The sequence below is a fragment of the Euwallacea fornicatus genome, chromosome 39 (assembly GCF_040115645.1).
Source record: "Euwallacea fornicatus isolate EFF26 chromosome 39, ASM4011564v1, whole genome shotgun sequence".
Lineage (NCBI taxonomy): Eukaryota > Metazoa > Arthropoda > Insecta > Coleoptera > Curculionidae > Euwallacea > Euwallacea fornicatus.
Window position 1 is genome coordinate 32,963 of NC_089579.1, and position 19,983 is coordinate 52,945.

The 19,983-nt window shown below is 40.6% G+C and overlaps 1 protein-coding gene across 2 annotated transcripts in view; it reads right to left on the bottom strand.

Moving 5' to 3' along the window:
* Positions 1-14,226: 14,226 nt before the first annotated feature.
* The window catches only part of LOC136349669 (uncharacterized), a 60,683-nt gene continuing 54,926 nt past the window's right edge, over positions 14,227-19,983 (bottom strand). The window contains exons 6-10 of one of the 2 annotated variants that reach the window (XM_066301368.1): positions 18,572-18,754; positions 16,627-18,525; positions 15,770-16,553; positions 15,339-15,718; positions 14,227-14,724 (exon numbers count right to left, since the gene is read on the bottom strand). The gene's annotated coding sequence lies outside the window, so the exon portion shown is untranslated. Of the gene's footprint in view, positions 14,725-15,338; positions 15,719-15,769; positions 16,554-16,626; positions 19,281-19,389; positions 19,574-19,983 lie in introns of those variants that run through there. The other variant, XR_010733856.1, reaches the window with a different exon arrangement.

Genomic DNA, 19,983 nt, shown 5'->3' on the forward strand with positions numbered 1-19,983 from the left:
TCTACGAACCTCAAAAAAAATACAGTTACATAAGGTGTCAAAGTGCCCTCCTTCTATTTCCAAGCAGGCCTGACATCTTTGTCTGAAGGATATTCGGACCCTTTCTAAAACTCCCTCGTTGGCTCGAATTTGTTGGTACTTTTGATTAATCCGTAGCTTCAGCTCCTCGAGGCTATTTATAGGAGGACCATAGACCGATGTTTTCAAATATCTTCAAAAAAAGAAATCTAGAGGGTTGAAATCGGGCGATCTTGCAGGCCGCAATGCAGGTCCGCCCCGTCCTTCCCATGTACGTGGAAAAGTTTCGTCTAAATGCTCTCTAACGACAATCGAAAAATGAGCTGGAGCACCATCAGGCTGAAACCACATTTGTTGCCTTTCGTCTAAAGGAATGTCGTCAAAAAGGTCGCCCATTGTGTTTTGCAGGAAGTTTAAGTAAACAGCGCCTGTTAATAGGTTTGGTGAAACAACAGGACTTAAAAACCTGTCGCCTACAAAACCCATCCAAATAGTTAACGAAAAACGCGTCTGATGTCGAGATTCCGTTAGAGCATGGGGATTTATGGAACATGTGTATTGTGAAAATTAACAACTCTGTTTCGTGTGAATCCGGCCTCATCAGTAAAAAGAATGTTGGCAAGAAAACGGGGATTGTCAGCATCACTGCGTAGAAACCAGCGACAAAAAACCAAACGTGCTTGACGATCGAGTGGATTTAAGGCCTGTACTCGTTGTACATGGTATGGATAGAGCAGCTCCTCGTGGAGGGTTTTCCGAACAAGAGGAACACTAATTCCCACCGCAGCTGATATCATTCGCACACTCCTCTCTAGATTATGCTCTATCCGTGCTAAAATTTCTTCTGCTTTAGAAGTAGATACTGATCTTGATATTCCGAATAAATAGCATTGTTTGTTCAATGAACCGGTATCACGCAATCTTTGATGAATTGGACCAAACGCACGACGTGAAGGAATTTAGGTGATTCTTTCTAGCTTTTAATACTACTAAAATCCTCATAATAAGAGACAAAATCTGTATTCCTAAAATAGTTGGAATACCGCTTGATAAGTACCAATGCAGGGTCGGTTCGGTGATGATGCAGAGAGGGTCGGTCGCCTTAACTGCGGTCACCCCCGTCTGTTTTCCTAACCACGACGTGAATCGCCACACTTTGGTGATCGGACAGGACGCTACAGACCAACATGGCACGCGGCTATTATTATTAGGGGAATGCTACCAGTCATAATATAATGAGCACCAGAGGATATTTTAATTAAATAATATAGTTAGTTTACATCATCCATCTCCCCAATAACGATATTACTTCATTCATCCACATAAAATAAATATATGGATGATTAACGATAAAATATGCGGTCTCTTCTAGAAGAAATCCTTGTCGAAATACCGCAGTTACTAAAAACAAAAAATTCATTAACACTGCAATAAATGTTCGAGCCGGGTTAGTTCAGGTTAGATCTGGTAACATGTAATTTCCCATCAGCGTTAAGCACAAATGTGGGTACGAAATGATTGAAAAAAAAATATATTTATTCAATGAATTAGCAACACGTTATGGCATAGTTAAAATTGCGAAATTCTTCCAAATAACAGCAAAACGTCCTGAAATTTGATGTAGAAAATGAAGGGATGATCCATTAAGAATTCTATAGCAGGTACAGACGTTTGCTCCTGCATTAGTGATACCGGGGCTGAAATAAACATATCATGCATAATCAAAGATAAAATGAGGACTTGACGTATTGAGAAAAACAATCAGTTCTTCTATGTTCCTTTATGTAATGTTATTCTATGCCATATACTCATGTACGTGCGCAAATAGGATGAGTTAAAATCAAACGAGTCTCTACATGTACACTCACTTTCATATGAAATGCACCACCCAATAATAATAATAATAATAATATTAATAATAATTAAATCTTCTAATTTTGGTAAAGTAATGCTTCATTATAGAGTATCAAATGATCAAAGTTCCAGTACAAAAGAAAGAACAGCAATGGTTTTTTTTTATTAGGGATCTTCTAGATTTTTGTATCCATTTGTTAATAATAATAATAATAATAATAATAATAAATAAATAAAATAATATCTACATGGAAATATCAGTTACTTTGTTGTTAAACTCCCGCAGGACGTCTTAAGATGCCCCCAGTGAGTCAGCGTCGAAATTTTTCCCACCTTTCGGATTTTGATAGAGGGTGAATTATCGGCATGAAGAAGAGTGAACTTTCTGTTCATGAAATTGCCCGAAGAATGAATCGGAACCACACCACTATTGCGAGAATGTGGTCTTCGTGGTCTGAAGAAGGGATTCAGCAACATCCTCTCAGCCCACGGCATGTTGCTTTGGCCTGCACAGTCGCCGGACCTATCACCTATCGAACATCTCTCGATGATCAATCGAAATTTACCGAGAATTCTAAACAATTTGGACGATCTACGACATCACCTTGAGATAGCATGGAATGAAACATCCCAGGAGGATATTGATCGTTCGTTGCAAAGAATGCCGCGAAGAGAACATTATTAACTTTTTAATTAATATATTTTTTTTTAGTGAAACTTGATTGTTTGATGCTCAGTCACGAAGCATCACTTTGCCAAAATTACAAGACTTAATAATAATAATTATTATTATTATTGGGTGGTGCATTTCATATGAAAGTGAGAGTAATATAAATCGCGCTTGAAATGTATCAATTCGTCCAGCTAATAAAACGACGTTATCCGTCTTAATGGCATAGATGAAGCTAAACTCAGCTGGAGGTGGCAGATATTCTAGTGTGAAATAGACTAAATAAATCAACATAATTTCAACCCTCCTTAAATCTCCAAGAACTAGTCGAACTTCCACTGAAGCCCATAAATGCAGAGGCAGCACCAAACTACTTATTCCGGGGCGATTTTAACTTTGATCGCAAATAAGATAAAATAGCCTTTATTTTGCATGTTCCTGCGGTTAAATTCCGAGAATTCGTCCTGCGATAGGGACAATTCCATGGACACTCACGTAAAACTTAAACTGATCGGCAATGAAACGCTTTGGAATTCCCGCATCTGGTATTCTATATTCTACAAGTAGTGAAAGAAACGCAAAGTGTGAGCGAACGTGGGTCGGTACCAGTACCCCCTAACCGGTACTACAAAAGCATCCGGAAGAAACGTGGGAAGAGAGACGCATGCGTAGGTAAAGCACACACCTACCCTCTAAGTAGCATGACGTCGTTAGTTCTAACGTAATAGAGTACCTCAAGGAGCGGTACTATCGCCATTTCTGTATAGTGCTTATGTTTCAGATCCCCCGAAAACGGATCGCACACAACTAGGACTTTATGCAGATGACACAGCGATTATGGCTAGATCCTGGAATGGAAAATTACTAGTCAAACGCCTGCAGGACGAAGTTACGGCGCTGGAAAGATGGTTTTCAAAATGGAAAATTAACATCAATAAATATAATATTGAAAAGACTCAGGCTATCGTGTTTAAGAAAAAAGAAAAGATTAAAACAGAAGACGAAGTCAAAATAAAAAACAAACCAATACCGTGGACCAAACAAGTCACGTACCTGGGAGTGAACCTGGATGAAAAACTTACGTGGTAACAACACGTAAGAAAAACCAGGAACAAGGCAAAAATGACAAGGGCAACACTGTACCCTATGATAAATAGGAGGTCCAAATTGCTCTTTAAAAACAAGATCACGCTCGTCAAGACCGTCATTCAACCGCAGCTAACATATGCATCAACCACATGGGGTTGTGCAGCCAGAACGCACCTAAAGAGTCTTCAGGCAGTAGAAAACATTGCTCTGAGAACGGCTCTTGGAGCACCCCGGTTTGTTAGCAATGAAACAATAAAAAATGATTTAAATTACAGAACAATGACGGACATCATCAAAGACCGTGCAGCAAAGACCTTCTGAGACACCGAGGAACACCCAAACGAGCTGATAAGAAGGGCAACGTACTGCTGGACAACGGCTGAGAAGCAACACTCAACCAACAATGGACCGCATGAAGCCAAAAACTCTGGAAGAAAACTGCCAAGGAAAAATCGCAATAATGTAATAAGAACGCCAGAACGCCTTCTGGTACTTCTAATTCATTAATGCGAGCCATTGATCTACAGTAACAACTCAGCTGACAACAAAGGAAAGCACAAATAGTACCAGAAAAAAGTAAAAGGAAACCCCAATCGGCGGGAAAACTGACTCCAAAGCTCCGGGAAACAGCAAAATTCCCGAAGGAGAAAATTTTGAAATCAGGGCAGAAAGCGATAGTCTCCTTGACTCTCCTCATAGGAATACCATCAACAACAGTGACCCAAAAGAGCGATTGAGGTTTTGAGCACGAGCTCGAAATTCTCGAAATTCATGGGGATTTTTTAGTGGGTGAAAACCCCACACAGGCTGGTACTGCGGACTCCAATACCGTCTTATCGGCAAGATTTTTTACCCCGGGGTCGCCCCCCCCCAAAAAAATCAAACATAATAGAGAAATCCGTGGTCTGCAACGGAACGTCCTGTAGGTGATGAGGACAAAGAAAATGGAACTGTCTGAGGTGAACAATTTGTAAGTAAAATGCTCAGTTAATTAGAACTCCCAGATTCGTTCGGGTGACCGGAGAACCACCACCGTAAAATTTTGCCAAAATATGGTCTTCATCGCGTGCATTACACGGGGGTTCCCCCGGGAACCGTCACTAGACGTTTTAGGAAAACTACGAACAACAATGTAACCAAAATTTGGTGGTTTTGTTAAGATTAAGAGCCTCGTGACGGCCTCATCTAAAACATTTTCAATGACGTCATACTTCCGGTTGCACCGGAAGTGGATACTCGTTGTTTATTTTAAATATTTATTGAAATTTTGATTCGATGTTCAATTTTAATTCAAGTTACTCGAAAGTACCAACATAGTCACGTCGTGGTATTATGAAAACAGAAATCCTTTAGTAGGATATGCAGATGCGGATTGGGCCATGTGAAGAGATTAAGGGAAAGTCATGTGCATTGTATTCAAATTTCAAGGAAAAACTAGCAAATTGCAATATCGGAAAATTCACAGTGCGTGGCACCAGTCAACACCGGTAGCTGAAACTTATTTGCACTAGAAGCTAATATGAATGTAGGATCCGTTTGTCAGATCGCTACAATATTTTGTAAATATTAATCAATAAGTATAATTGTTGCCGTCTGACCAAATCGAGATGCAAATAGGAAGATGTATATTGTAAAGTAGCTATAATTTAGGATATGTTGGGGGAATAAGGAGTGAGGTACCCTGATGATACGCCCATGTGTATGGTCACTGAGTTCATGTGGTTCGCAGCATTACTGGAATTTTCCCTGTAATTACCCTTGGTCGAGAGCCACATGAAGTAAGAGAAAGTCGAGCATCTCTTTGTTAGAACCAGGAAAGAGGGTCGAAGGACAGTCGACCAGGGTTCTGACAAAGAATGGTTTATGATGTCCAGATGTGACTGGCCACATGGCGGATCGGGAATCGGACTCTGGTTAGGGTACGCCGCTGGTTTATTGCCCCGAAGATAGCATTTAAGGTATTGGAGAAAACGGGGACGCTCTTTTTTTTCTCGAGGTGACGATTCGGCGAAGTGTCGGGAGTGTCGCGAAAGAACGCGAGTATCCTCTTAGTTAAGTTAGTAAGTAAGCCCTAATTGTATAAATCCAGAAATTAAACCCTAGACAACTTAAGAAAAAGCCTACATGAATGGTTTCCAGCAGTGAGTGTTGGTTGGTGTTGGTACTGATACTGTCGGTAAATTGGTACGTGACGAAATTTCGATCTTATACTTTCAAAATGCTCTATGAAACCACGCCTTTGCTCGTTGTGGCGGTTTCCCTCCTCTACACTGCAGTTTTAGTCTTTTAATAGGGCTTTGAGGTCGGCACTGGAACGGTTTTCAGCCCAATTTTTGCGGCTTCACCAGATAGAGTTATCAGTTGCGCCACCTGTGTGTGCTTTGCTCAGTTACTACGGCCAACGTCCATATTTGTACCTCCTACCATCCGCATTAAACTGTTTTGATCGTATTGCCGCTCGTGCAGCATAACAGATGATCAGATGATCAGATGATATTTGAGACCAGATATTGAGATGTTTAAGCAAAGAAATAATATGTCTCGGGTTTGAGCGACGCATTAAAGGTGGATTTCGCTCGATTCTTAACACAGATGAGGGAAATATGATTTCGTCTATCTGTGTATGATGCATGAAAATCTATGTTTATTTAGAAAGCTGAATTTTCCGGAATGTTTTTGCTTCAGCCTGCTAGAAAAGTCTGAGTAAATTGTGTTGTGGAGGAACCGTTCCCCCCTTAACCTTTCGGGGGTCGCGCGCGGAGTCTCGCTCCGCAAGATTAATACATTTAAAATAATTCCGTGATGCGTCACCTGCTGCTGTGGCGCTGCACAGTAGTCTCATAAAATGCGTTAATAGTGGCGCATGCGCTTTTGTACGTCATTTAGTGCGTTTCGTCTCGGTACTTTCTTCATTGCGGATGGTAATTCCCCATACGACCTTCCTTGCCTTAATTTTGTGTTTAATAAAAGTATACAACTAAGTAAAAATTGTGTTACTAAACAAGGTAAGTTGGTTTTTTTCTTCAAAAAAGACATCTAAATGTTACGGACTATTAATTTTTTAGATGTGTTCTTGGGAAGATGAACAGAACCATTTAAAAAAACTTATGGAAGAGTGTTTGTGGGAAGATATACCACAAGATACTTTTGACGATGACGATAAAGATTTGGAAGAGGATGATCTGGTTGAAATACAATGTATTGATAGCAGCACCGAACAAGAATATTCCGATTCTGAAAGTGGTGAAGAAATTTCAATACAGGGGTCTACTTTCACTGGTAAAGACAAAACAACAATTTGGTCAAAACATCCAATAGCAAGGTATGGAAGGACTCGAAAAGAAAATCTTATAAAAGATCTTCCAGGTGTCAAAACTTGTCTAAAACACGTAAAAAAAGAATCAGACATTTTTAGTCGCTTTTTTTCGGATAAAATTCTCAACGATATTGTAATTCACACAAATCAGTATACAGGGTGAGTCTTAAGTAATGGGACACAGAGCAACGATGGATTTATGACATAAAAACAATGCAATATAGCTAAATTTATGTTATACCAAAAGTTGATAATAACTGAGATACAGGGTGCCAAAGTTGAAAAATTACATAGGGGTTTGTGGAGATGATCAATTCAAATTTATCGACGATTTCGGTGTATCTTCTAGAGGGTGCCACAATCGACAATTAGGAGTCATTTAAACCATCTAAACTTTTTTGTGCCACGGCGTATGTCATTTTGTCCTCATAAAATTTGTTCCCCTACCTTTCCTAGTTAAAAAAGTTATACCTTATTGGTGTCGCTAGGAGCAACGGTTTTCGAGAAATTCAATTAAGTAACTTAAATTCCCATTTTTTCTACTTGTTGACATGTAACGACATAATTTTTTTGTATTGTTAAAAAAGCACATTTTTCCCGTCCAGTAAGGGATTTCTTAAGTACACGTTTTGCCAATCGTTGTATAGGACGTGGATTTGAAATACCCTGGCCCCCACGGAGTCCCGACTTCAATCCTATGGACTTTTGTGTATGGGGTTACATGAAATCTTCCGTTTACCAAAATACAATAAATACACCTGAAAAATTATTAAACAAAATTCAAAATGCAGCTACATTATTTCAAAATGAACAATTGCTATTTAAAATAAAGAGGTCGTTCTGTAAAAGAATTGCAAAATGTATCCAAGTAAATGGTGGACACGTCGAACATTTATTGTCACAGGAAAATATGTTTAATTTCTAATTTTTTTAGTTATTGTTAAAATATCCGTTTGGAGCTTAAATAAATATATCAATAGAAGACCAACTACGGTATTAAGTTGTTTTCATATAATCTTTGTGCTTTTTTAACAATACAAAAAATTTATGTTGTTACATGTCAGCAAGTAGAAAAAATGGGAATTTAAGTTACTTAATTGAATTTCTCGAAAACCGTTGCTCCTAGCGACACCAATAAGGTATAACTTTTTTAACTAGGAAAGGTAGGGGAACAAATTTTATGAGGACAAAATGACATACGCCGTGGCACAAAAAAGTTTAGATGGTTTAAATGACTCCTAATTGTCGATTGTGGCACCCTCTAGAAGATACACCGAAATCGTCGATAAATTTGAATTGATCATCTCCAAAAACCCCTATATAAGAAATTTCGTGAAATTAGCCCGAACTGTTCCAGAGATGTTAAGGAAAATTTGATTTCATTTTCCAACTTTGGCACCCTGTATCTCAGTTATTATCAACTTTTGGTATAACATAAATTTAGCTATATTGCATTGTTTTTATGTCATAAATCCATCGTTGCTCTGTGTCCCATTACTTAAGACTCACCCTGTATACTAGGGAATCGAGATAATTACCAAAGAGAAAAAGATGAAATAGACTGAAATCTATATTCTATCTTATCTATAATCTATAACGGAATAGTAGTCCGCGTGCGACCTTTTATGTCTCGATTTAAGCGCGACCTCCGAAAGGTTAAAGAAAAAAACCCGCCTGCCATCCAAAACAATAAAATGGGTAACACCCAGGGTTTCCCCTAACTTCTCATGAGGCTAGGTTAAGACTTTGTAAATGTGGTTAGAAATTATTTTAATAAAATAAGAAACAGAAAACGATCGGGAAAAATACCCTCGTGGTACGCCCATGGGCTTCACAATCTGCACCATGACTTTCGACAAACCCCGGGTTTTTCCAACCGTTATCTCCAGATGAGGGACGAACCAAATGTTGGAATTCCCAGCAATAGCCTTTGTCGGAACCAAAATCATGGTGCAATTACGCGTACCGACGATACGCACAAGGCCCAATCTAGCCATTAAAGCGCTACGCCTTAATACGGCAAAAAGCGTAGAGTCGGGGTACGCCTATGGGTGTCCCTTGAAGAGGTAGGATTTAAGGACAGGCAAGATTTGGTAAGAGGGTTGTTATTCTTTTGCTGACTCTGAAAAAGCTTGCTTGTTTTTGGTTCTCGAAAAAGCTCTCTTGTCTTGGCTTCTTTTACAAGTTTGCCACTCCGCGAGTTAGGAACGAGGCAAAAGAGAGTACGACACCGCCGACCGTGTAAAACCGAGAAAGAAAAGTGAGTTTAGGTGAGTGTCCGCGAGTTAACACCGATCGTGAAAAGTGTCTTACCGCGTAACTCCCGCCATCAGTACGTCATCGGGGGGGATCAGTAGATCTCTCATTCCCACCGCCGCGACCTCGAGGAAGGGTCGGGAAAGGAGCCTCACCCCGAGAACTACGCAAGGACTGTTAATGGGATAAAGGAGGGGAATGTAAGTGTAAGTAAGGAATGTGAAATTAAGGACGTTTGTAGAAATAGTTTTAAGGTTCAGGAGCTTATCCAACTCTCCCACTCTTGTAAATGATTAAAAAGTTTCCTAAGTTGAACTTTAGAAGTAGTATTAAGAACTCTTTTAGAAAAACTTAGGTGGTGACATCAAGACTTAGTGAACCAAGTCTTGATGTCTTCATCGAGCAAGTTAAAACCCCAAGTTGCCCCCTGCACATCTTGCATTTGTTGCCTCCCAGATGTCGCGATCCGTTAGATTCTCTAAAAATGGTTTATGGTTCGAATTCCTCGTTGTTGGGAAAAAACCCAACATAAATCAGCGGCATCGCTGTGCTCCAATTAGGCCCTAAAGACATTGGGACAATCCCAATACACATCGTACCCCGCGATGTAGCACTTACCCCTACGTGCCTAAACTCAGCCACGGTGACGGCATTGGTTCCTTCCGATTTATGGGGGGCACCAATAAATATACCAAATGAACCAGCGAGCCACATCTGGGCTTTGACCGTGGAAATTCTTGGGAAAAAACTTTCCACAAACCAGGGGGCGGTGTCGGTTGGGATTGGTCAAGGGCTTATCGTGGCGATCTCCCTCCAGCCCCAACATCCCGGGGAGGCAAAATCTAACACTTCTGACCAGACATTATCTAAAATTCAGTGTTCGCGAACGCTCTCTCTATCTTCTAGAATCTAACACTTCCCGATCCGTGAACGCGAAACTCTCTGTTTCAATCCTCTATTCCGTAACTTATATGTAAAACACCTTTCTAACCGTACATGTAACCCTTCTCAGATCTTGGGCAACCCAGTACAGACTCTGTAAATCAGTAGTGTGTATAAAGTCGTAAATCTGTAGAGCGTAAATTAGAGTGATGTCTGTAGTGTGAAGTAAATTCAATAATTTGTGCTACGGAGTTTGAACCCCCCCAATGCTTGAATTTCGTGTAATCTACGAGGCTTCAGATGACGCTTAATTCCTTTTCCACTTCTTACTGATTGTAATTTGTTACTAAAATACTTCTCACGAGGACATTTGCAGAAACATCCCTCGTAAAACCTTGAAAGCGTGCAACGTCGCTTCGACATCGACTATGGCTTAAACGTCGTACAGTGGGAGGAAATCTCTATTTCATGGACGAACGTTTGTGTAACTTCTTATTTTTAACGAAAATAATCGGATTTTAGTTTGTCGGCAGGGTGGTCACATGAGCTCCACTCGAAAATACCGATAAATAATTAAAATTAGATTTAAATAGTTGTGATAACAAAAATTCCCGGATCCACTATAATGTGAAGGTATTGGGGCTTTAGTCTAAAACAGGGTTTAATTATACAGGGTTCGCCATTACTCCGGCCTTGGTTCCTGGTGTCTTTGTATAAATATCAATATGAAATTTTTAGTACAGTACTCATTTATATTGGAAATCTGCATGATTTGATAATATTTTTGTTTATACAGAGTGTTCCGTTTTCGCTGGGCAGCATAAAGTTATAATTTTCTAAATAGCAACCCATAATTTTTTTTGTGCCATTTGATGAAACCTTAATTTGGAAGGAAAATACAGTAAACATTTTTTAAATTGGTTGCAGCGTTGCCATATTAGAAGATAATGACAGGTAATATGACAACTAAATGAAATAAGTAATTTATGCTTCTGTTAAATAGAAGCAAAACCTACTAGAATAAATCTGTTGGATTATAATAATGCCTGTTGCAATTTGATTGAAATTTTTGCAAATATCTCTATAACTGTAAATGTTAGATGAAAAAATGTTATTGCAAATTAATAGAGAATTAAAAACTACATTAGGAATTGAAAAAAATCATGGGTATCATTAAAAAAAAATGAGTTTCAGCAATTTGTAAAATTTGCAAATTAGCGCTCTTATACAAAAAAAAGTATGGTGCATTAAAAAAATGTTTTAAAGTTTTTAAGTACCTCTGACTTTCATTTGCTACTTTACAAAAAACAAGTTTCAAAATTTCAAAAAACACCGGTTTTGTGACAATTTTTTTCTGACGCTGCATTTTTAAAGAAATTTCTCTAATATGGCAACGCCGCAACCAATTTAAAAAATGTTTAGTGCATTTTCCTTCTAAATTAAGGTTTCATCAAATGGCATAAAAAAATTATGGGTTGCTACTTAAAAAATTATAACTTTACGCTGCCCAGCGAAAACGGAACACTCTGTATAAACAAAAATATTATCAAATCATGCAGCTTTCCAATATAAATGAGTACTGTACTAAAAATTGCATATTGATATTTATGCAAAGACACCAGGAACCAAGGCCGGAGTAATGGCGAATCCTGTACATGCCTTACTGGCGCCAGTGCCAAAGTGATTAACCAGGGTTTTACACGCGCGGTTTATTGGCGCCAGCGTCAAACGCTTCAACTATTTTTGATATATTTGTTACTACGAATTATTGGCGTATCTACACGTGCAAAAACACTGGCGCCAATGACTCGTGCACGTGTAAACCCTGCTTTAGAGGAAGTTTAATTTTCTGGAATTTCACTGGCGCCAGTCCCAAAAAATTCAACTGCTTTTATGCAGGGTTTGTGCCTGCAAGAATCATTTTGGGTCGGTGGGCTATCGCCGACGTCTTTACATCTGTAAACGTGTAAATTTTGAAGTGCCATTAAGTGGTAATAATGCTTACCTACAGATAAATGCGTTAAAGGCGTTTGGACTTTATGGCACCGGTAGGCTGGAACTATGCGTGATCTGGCGCCAACAAACCGCGCATGTGTAAACAATGCTGAGTGTTGCAATTGGTGCCAAATTATTGGCATTTCGAAAAGCACATTTCTTAACAGTTACGGTAGCCCTCGATTGTGTCACGATTTTAGGCGACTTTAACGTAGACAACATGAACTTCCAATGGAGGTACTGAAGGCATATTTGGCCTTAGTCTCGCCCCAACCCTACCAGATGGATTCAGAAACTTATACTTCAGCCCTCTGGCCAGTAACAGGGAATTTGCAGTATCCACGAAAATACCGCACAATTCCTCACTGACCGAGGATAGTTACCATGAATTTTACTCTTCAAGTAACGAAAGAGGTTCGTTTCTTTCGGTCGCTTCTAGATCTTTCAACATTTCAGTTTTTGTGGCGATTAAATACAAATTTGTCAAGTATAAGTTAACCGAAGTGGAATTTTTGCATAATGTGGATAATGACAATGTTGATTCTAGGTCCTGATGCCCATACCATAAATCGGGTTAGTTCGGGTTAGATTCAGGTCACCGACGGAGAGGTTCAGTTTTGCGACTTGATAGAACAAAACGCGATTGGGTGTTGGAATTGTAAAATGTCTTATACAGAATCAAATATCACAGCCCTAGAAAAGAACCATGAAGAATTAATTTTTCCTGCGGACATTAAGGCCTGACAGTGCCTCGTTTAGATTTTTGAATTTTCCTAAATTTGTAAAACTATGGGTGGACAGAAACAAGTATTCATGGGTCATTTCGGACCGCACGCCCAAATTCCTATTGCCCTTTTTGGACGGACTATTATTCAGAGCCGAGCTTTAGGATATTTCTCGCTTATGTGGAGGATTTAGTCAGCGGCGCCATATGCGAGTCTTCTACACAATTCGAGGACGACTCTGAAGATTTCTATGGGAACTTATGTCGGGGCAGCAGCCCTCTTATGAAAGAAATCTATTATCCTGCTTGGAAGCGGCGATTTGCTAGAGAATACCGAGTTTATTAAGGCTCAAATTATGGTTTTCTTATGATAATATGCCATTCTAGAACGTTCTCTCTTAAACCTCTTAATAATCAACATTCTTCAAAGGTTGTCAGCAACTAATGCGCGCCAGCCCCAAATGAAGTGCGCCCCTCTCCCCCATTCTATGACGGCTAATGTTGACGTCATCGTGAAGCCTTGAGCAACGCTGTCCCTCTTAATTGCGTCACTCGGAATAAAAGATATTATGAGGAAGAATGACTTACGTTATACAATCGTGCCGTAAATTGCCAATTTCCAGTGGTAAACGCACTCAACGGCTCAATTCCGTTGCAGTGACTCAACACCAACAAAGTGGTCAAAGTTAGGCATATTTGCATCAGCTGCATTCTGGACGATTCTGAAAGTGAGAAAGAGGAAGTTTACACCTGGAAAAAATGATATTGGGAAACTTAGTTGCTTTACGCGAGGACGCTTTTATACAGAGTGTCCGTTTCACGAGCTCGATCACGGGAGATCTCGGTTATTTGAAGAGATACGAAACGGTCGGTAAAATTAGGGAAAAGTTGCGCATTTTCGAGCTTTGAGAAACTATAAAATTTCGATTACTTCCGGAAATATCCGGGAAAATACGAAATATCGGGTTTTTATTTTTTTCTCGACTCATTTGAAGAGATAATGAAAATGGCTGGCACATTTTCATAGTCACTTTTTCCCCTCAGCAACTTGACAGTGTGAAATTGGGAATCCGACGTTTCGATTTTCCGGAACCATCATCAACTTAATTTTTTTTACGGGCGCCATTTCGGATTCTCACATTTCTGGATTCAGCTTTTTTTTCGATTACGATGATGTATCACATGTGGTCGAGATTCGGTCTTGCCGTCTAATAGAAATATCACAAATCCTGTTTTTGCATTGTAAACTTGAACATTGCAATGAGCAAATTCGACGATGCGATCTACAGAGCCAGCTCTAATGATGCAAAGCAATGAAATACTCAACTGTAAATTGTTGTGTATTTATGTGTTGTCGGTGTGTAAGTTTCGGTACAAAAGGTTTAGAACAAATTATTTTTGAGAACTTACCTTTGTAAGCGGTCACCGCACTATGAATGTAATCACTCGAAGCAGAAACAACTTAAATCTTCAAACCGGTAAAATCACTTTGGGACTTGAGGGAGCAATGATTTGGTTAAGGTGAAGGCCAAGAATATTTTTTGCCAGTGATTAATACAAAATCGTATAGAACACGGATTGCCACAGTACACGAAACCTCCACTATGTGATCGTCGAAAATATTTGAAAAATAAACGTGTCCGAATTGAGGCAGGAGAATCTAATCGAGCCTACGAAAGTACGTTTTAACCGTAATTTCACTCCCATGGCTAAGAAATGCAATTAAAATTTATCCGTCTAGCTGATTATGGCCAAATTTTAAAAAGCTGTTTTTTCTCGACCTAGACCCACTTCACAAGCGTTGAGAAAGGGTCGGAAAGAGATTTTTGTATAATTCCATTTTTTTTTCTAAAAATTCATTTTAGTGTTTAATAGACTCCAGTACGATCTCTTCTAACATGGGTTCACATACGACGTATCCTTATAATACGACGGAAAAATTGTACACGGTAAAAGACGGTCAAAAATTATAAATGACCCTGTATTAGGAAAACTCAATAACAATCAGTATGAGTCATATTAAAGAGCAGTTCGAGCTTATGCATTTGAGTCATTGTTGAAGGCATTTGGAGCTCATTTACTGAAGTTATTAAGGTTCAAAGTTAAAAAAGTCACAAAAGATGTGTGTTTGAGCACATAAATGACTCTATCCAGAAAACTTTTCAATCATCGAAGCTCAATAACTTCGCCAAATGAGCTCCAAATGTTTTCAAAAATTACTCCAAGAAACAGCTCGACGAGCTCTTTAAGATGGCACATACGGCTTGATTGTATCTTGTTAGGTTTCTTAAATAAAGAGTCATATTTATGTGCTCAAACATACTTTTTTCGTGACTTTTCAAGCTTTGATGCTTAATAACTTCGGCAAATGAACTCCAAGTACCTTTAAAAATTATTCAAAGGATAAACTCAACGGGCTCTTCAAGATGACACACACGGCTTGACGGCATGTTGTTGAGTTTCCTAGATAAAGAGTCAAGATTTTTTATCCTCGGGGTCGCCCCCCTCCCCTAAAAAAAAATGCACTCTCTTACATCTGCGACTCTTCTTTTCTCCCGACACGGTGAAACCTGGCTCCTACAATCTCTGGTGAACAAATTCTAACAGCACACATTTAGGCATAAGTTTATTGTTTACTACATAAATATATACATTCACAGGTATCGATAACCACTCTACATCCTGTGAACAATTTCAAGTTGGATACTGAAAGCCCTACGACCATTAATCCGAAAATTGGTGACCCCTAAAGAAGAACACCAAAATAGAGTCCAACCAAGAAGCCATGGCGACGTCCCAACCAGCTACATTCCCTGACTCAGACGAGGCGACAATTGGACCGTCTCGGGTGAGCAGACTGTCCGTACGGGACCCACTATTTTGGAAGGCGAACCCCAAAACATGGTTCAGGACCCTGGAGACACAATTCGCACTGACCCGCATCACAGTCGACCAGACGAAGTACCACCACATAGTCGCTGCGGTAGACCCGGAAATCTTGGACCAGGTCTCGGATTTCCTAGACAACCCACCTACCGAAAACAAGCATGAGGAATTCAATAGTAGATTAATCTCGCTATTCGCCGAGTCCGACGAAAATGGACTCAGAAAACTCCTCTCGCGGATGGAGCCCGGCGACAAAAAACCTTACACATTTGTTGAACGAAATGAAGAGCCTAGGGGGATTAGCGGTCTCCCCACAAGTTTTGAAGACCCTATGGATGTAACAGCTGTCTATATTCATACAGTCCATTCTGGCCGGCTGCAGCGACCATTTGGACAAAATGGTGACTCTGGCTGACAAGATCTCCGAAATCGCACAGCCACACGCCTGCACCTTCCAAACCCCTCCTCCCCAGACACCATCCCCCGGATTGTCGAAAAAATCAACAGGCTGGAGAGGGCAATGGAACAGCTAACCAGGGAGGTGAGAAGACGGAGTAAGCCCAGAACGCGGCCCCAGAGGACCGAAGCTGAACCGACACCGGCAAACCCCGGAGCGTGCTAATACCACCAAAAATTTAAGGACAAGGCTAAGAGATGCGTCGAACTCTGCAGCTACCAGCAGGAAAATTAGCTGCCTACGCAGTCTTCGGCGATTGGAGACGCGGGACCGCCAGATCGCCATAACATCCAGATGCAGCCATTCCCAACTTCATCAAGTTTAGTTAGTCGTAGGGTAGTAGTTAAGGACGACATGACAGGCATAAGCTTTCTCATCGACTCTGGTTCTGATGTCTCGCTGGTTCCTAGAACAATCAAAAATCAATATATTGAAACGTCACGCGTTTTGTACGCGGCCAACAACACACAGATACCCACCTTTGGTACCAAACGGTTGTCTGTGAGTCTCGATCTTCGAAGAAAATTCACATGGAATTTTATTATAGCAAAAATGGATCACGCAATAATAGGAGCTGATTTCCTACACCGTTTCAACATCTTGGTCGACATGAGTAACAGCATCACCGATCTGCATAAAGTCAGAATAACTAAATCTTTTAGTGTTGTCTCGATCCGTAGCCTGTCCTCATCCAGCAAATATTATGACATCCTCAAACAATTCCCCAAAATCACCACATTCTCTCCTACCCCGATCGACATCAAACACAGTTCAACGCACTTGATCCACACTAACGGTCCCCCCATCTCTTCTAAGGCAAGACGTCCAGCTCCTGATAAGCTTAAAATAGCCAAACAGGAATTTCAATATCTCCGCGACATGGGTATCTGCCGCCCTTCTAAGAGCGCCTGAGCCAGTCCCTTGCATCTAATCCCCAAAGAGACCCCGGGGAATGGAGACCTGTGGGCGATTATCGTCGTCTGAATGCAGCTACAGTTCTGGATAAATACCCAATCTCCACGACTTCACCCATTTTCTAGACGGGAACACGATTTTCTCCACCTTAGATTTGGTGCGAGCTTATCATCAAATCTCGGTCTCAGAAGAGTCAATCCACAAGACAGCCATCATAATTCCCTTCAGCCTATTTAAATTCACAAGGATGCATTTCGATTTGAGGAACGCAGCCCAGTCCTTTCAAAGATTTATCCATGAGGTACTTTGAAATCTTGAATTATGTTTTCCTTACATCGATGATATTCTTATCGCATCAACAGACGAGGCACAGCATCAGGAACATCTCAAGTCTGTTTTCACTCGTCTGCAAGAATTCGGGTTAACTATGAACCTTCATAAATACACTTTTGGTGAAAAGCAGGTAAAATTCTTAGGTTATCTAGTCTCCGCACAAGGCTCCACACCATTTCCGGAAAAGGTAGCTGTCATTTCCAATTTTCCTGTTCCTCAAACAGTTTCGGAGTTTAGACGTTTCCTCAGCATGCTCAATTTTTACAGGAAATATATTCCCAAGGCCGCCCATCATCAAGGCATTCTCCATAACATGCATAACAACTGCAAAAAGAATGACAAAACCCCGTTAGTCTGGACTGAGGAAGCACTTGTTGCATTCAAACAATGCAAGCTGGATCTAACCAACGCCACCTCTTTGGTACACCCTAGTTCCGCAGCTCCAATTTCCCTCACAGTCGATGCATCAGACCATGCAATGGGAGCTGTCATTGAGCAATTCGAAGATAACTCTTGGAGAGCTCTAAATTTTTTCTCTCGAAAATTGTCAGATGCTCAAAGGAACTACAGTACTTATGATCAAGAATTACTTGCCATTTATTCGGCAATCAAATATTCCTGATATGTTCTAGAAGGCAGATCTTTCAGCATTTTCAGAGATCATAAGCCGCTTACATTTGCGTTTCCACAGAAGTCCGACAAAGCTTCTCCAAGGCAAATTCGACACCTAGACTTCATCTCCCAATCTTCCACGGACATCATACACATCAGTGGTAAAAACAATATTGTGGCCGACACCCTCTCAAGAATTACTTTCATTTCCACTCCACAATCAATTGATTACAAAGCTCTAGGCCAATACCAGTCTTCTGACCCTGAGCTGCAAGAAATACTCAAAAATCAACAAGGAACGTCCCCACACCTCAAACAGTGTAACATACCAGGTTCTGACATTCTGATCTTCTGTGATGACAATGGTCCCAAGATCAGACCCTTCATTACACAGAATCTTAAAAGAATGATCTTCCACAAGTTTCACAATCTCTCACACTCAGGCATTAGGAGCACAACTAAACTCATCTCTTCTCATTTTGTTTGGCCTACTATGAATAAGGATATCTGTAACTGGACTATGGACTGCATTAATTCCCAGAAGTCTAAAGTCCACCAAGACACCTTAACTCCATTCAAGCAGTTCCAAATTCCAGATGCCAGATTTCAGGTCGGGAATATAGACATAGTTGGTCCACTGCCCTCTTCTAAAGGGTTTGTATATTGTCTAACATGTATTGATCGATTTTCATGTTGGGCTGAGGCATTTCCCATGAAGGATATGACGACTGATACGGTTGCCAAGACCTTCTACAGCATCTGTATTTGCAGGTTCTGTTCTCCCCAAAAAATCATTACAGACCAAGGGCGATAATTCAAAAGCTCCCTTTTGGCATCTCTGACAATATTACTGGGCTGTGCACAAGCACATTCCACCCCATGAATAATGCCAAAGTGGAAAGTTGGCACCAAACTCTCAAGGCAACAATAATGGCCTATGCAACAGAGCGTTGGATGGAGGTTTTGCCTATGATCTTGCTGGGTTTACATGCTGCGTTGAGAGATGAAATTGGTATCTCACCAGCAGAGATGCTTTATGGAACTTCCCTATATCTGCCTGGAGAATTCTTCGAGTCTGTGCAATCCAATGTAGACCCTACTTCATTTGTTGCTCAATTCAGACAAAAAATGCAACTCCTGCAATCAGTCCCCTCAAGCAACCTCAGTAGAAGGAAGATCTTCATTGCGCCGGAAATGGATACCTGTACGCACGTCTTCGTACGTAACGACGCAGTTAGGAAACCACTCCAACCCCCATATGAAGGTCCCTTCCCTGTAAAAAGCCGTGCTGATAAGTATTTCACCATCTTAATCAACCACAGAGAAATCAACATCTCTAAGAACCGTCTCAAACCGGCTTTTATCCTAGTCCAAGATCCTACCTCCCATGATCACTCCTATACCAATCCAAAACCACTTCACGACACAGATAAGAAGCGGGTACAGTTCGTCTAGCGCCAGAGCCTGATGCTAAAGCTTATGGCATGATTCAAATTATAACTTTTAAGTAGCTTTAGGCCTTCTGGTAATAATTTTTAGCACAGACACAATGTTAAAATAAGTTTTGTATTTCGTATTTGGGAGGGGAGTATTGTGGCGGAGCCAGCGGCGCGTCAAGCTGTCAACTGTCAGACTATGACAGTATGACGTGCACCAGAAAAACCTGTCGGTTCCCTAGGCGATTTAAACAGCCGGCAGAAAACGGCTACCAGAACTTCCGACGGGACGTTCCAGAAAGTTTGGCCGGAGGGTATAAAATGCAAGGTTGCGCAACGATGCACCCTCGGTAGGTGAAACCCCACACAGCCTGGTTGCACGGGCGCCAGTATCGTTTTCCCCCAAGATTTTTTATCCCCGGGGTCGCGTCCAAAAAAAAAAAACGATGCACCCTCGTACATTTGCGACGCTTCTTTCGTCCCGACACGGTGAAACCTGGCTCCCACAATCTCTGGTGAACAAATTCTAACAGCACACAT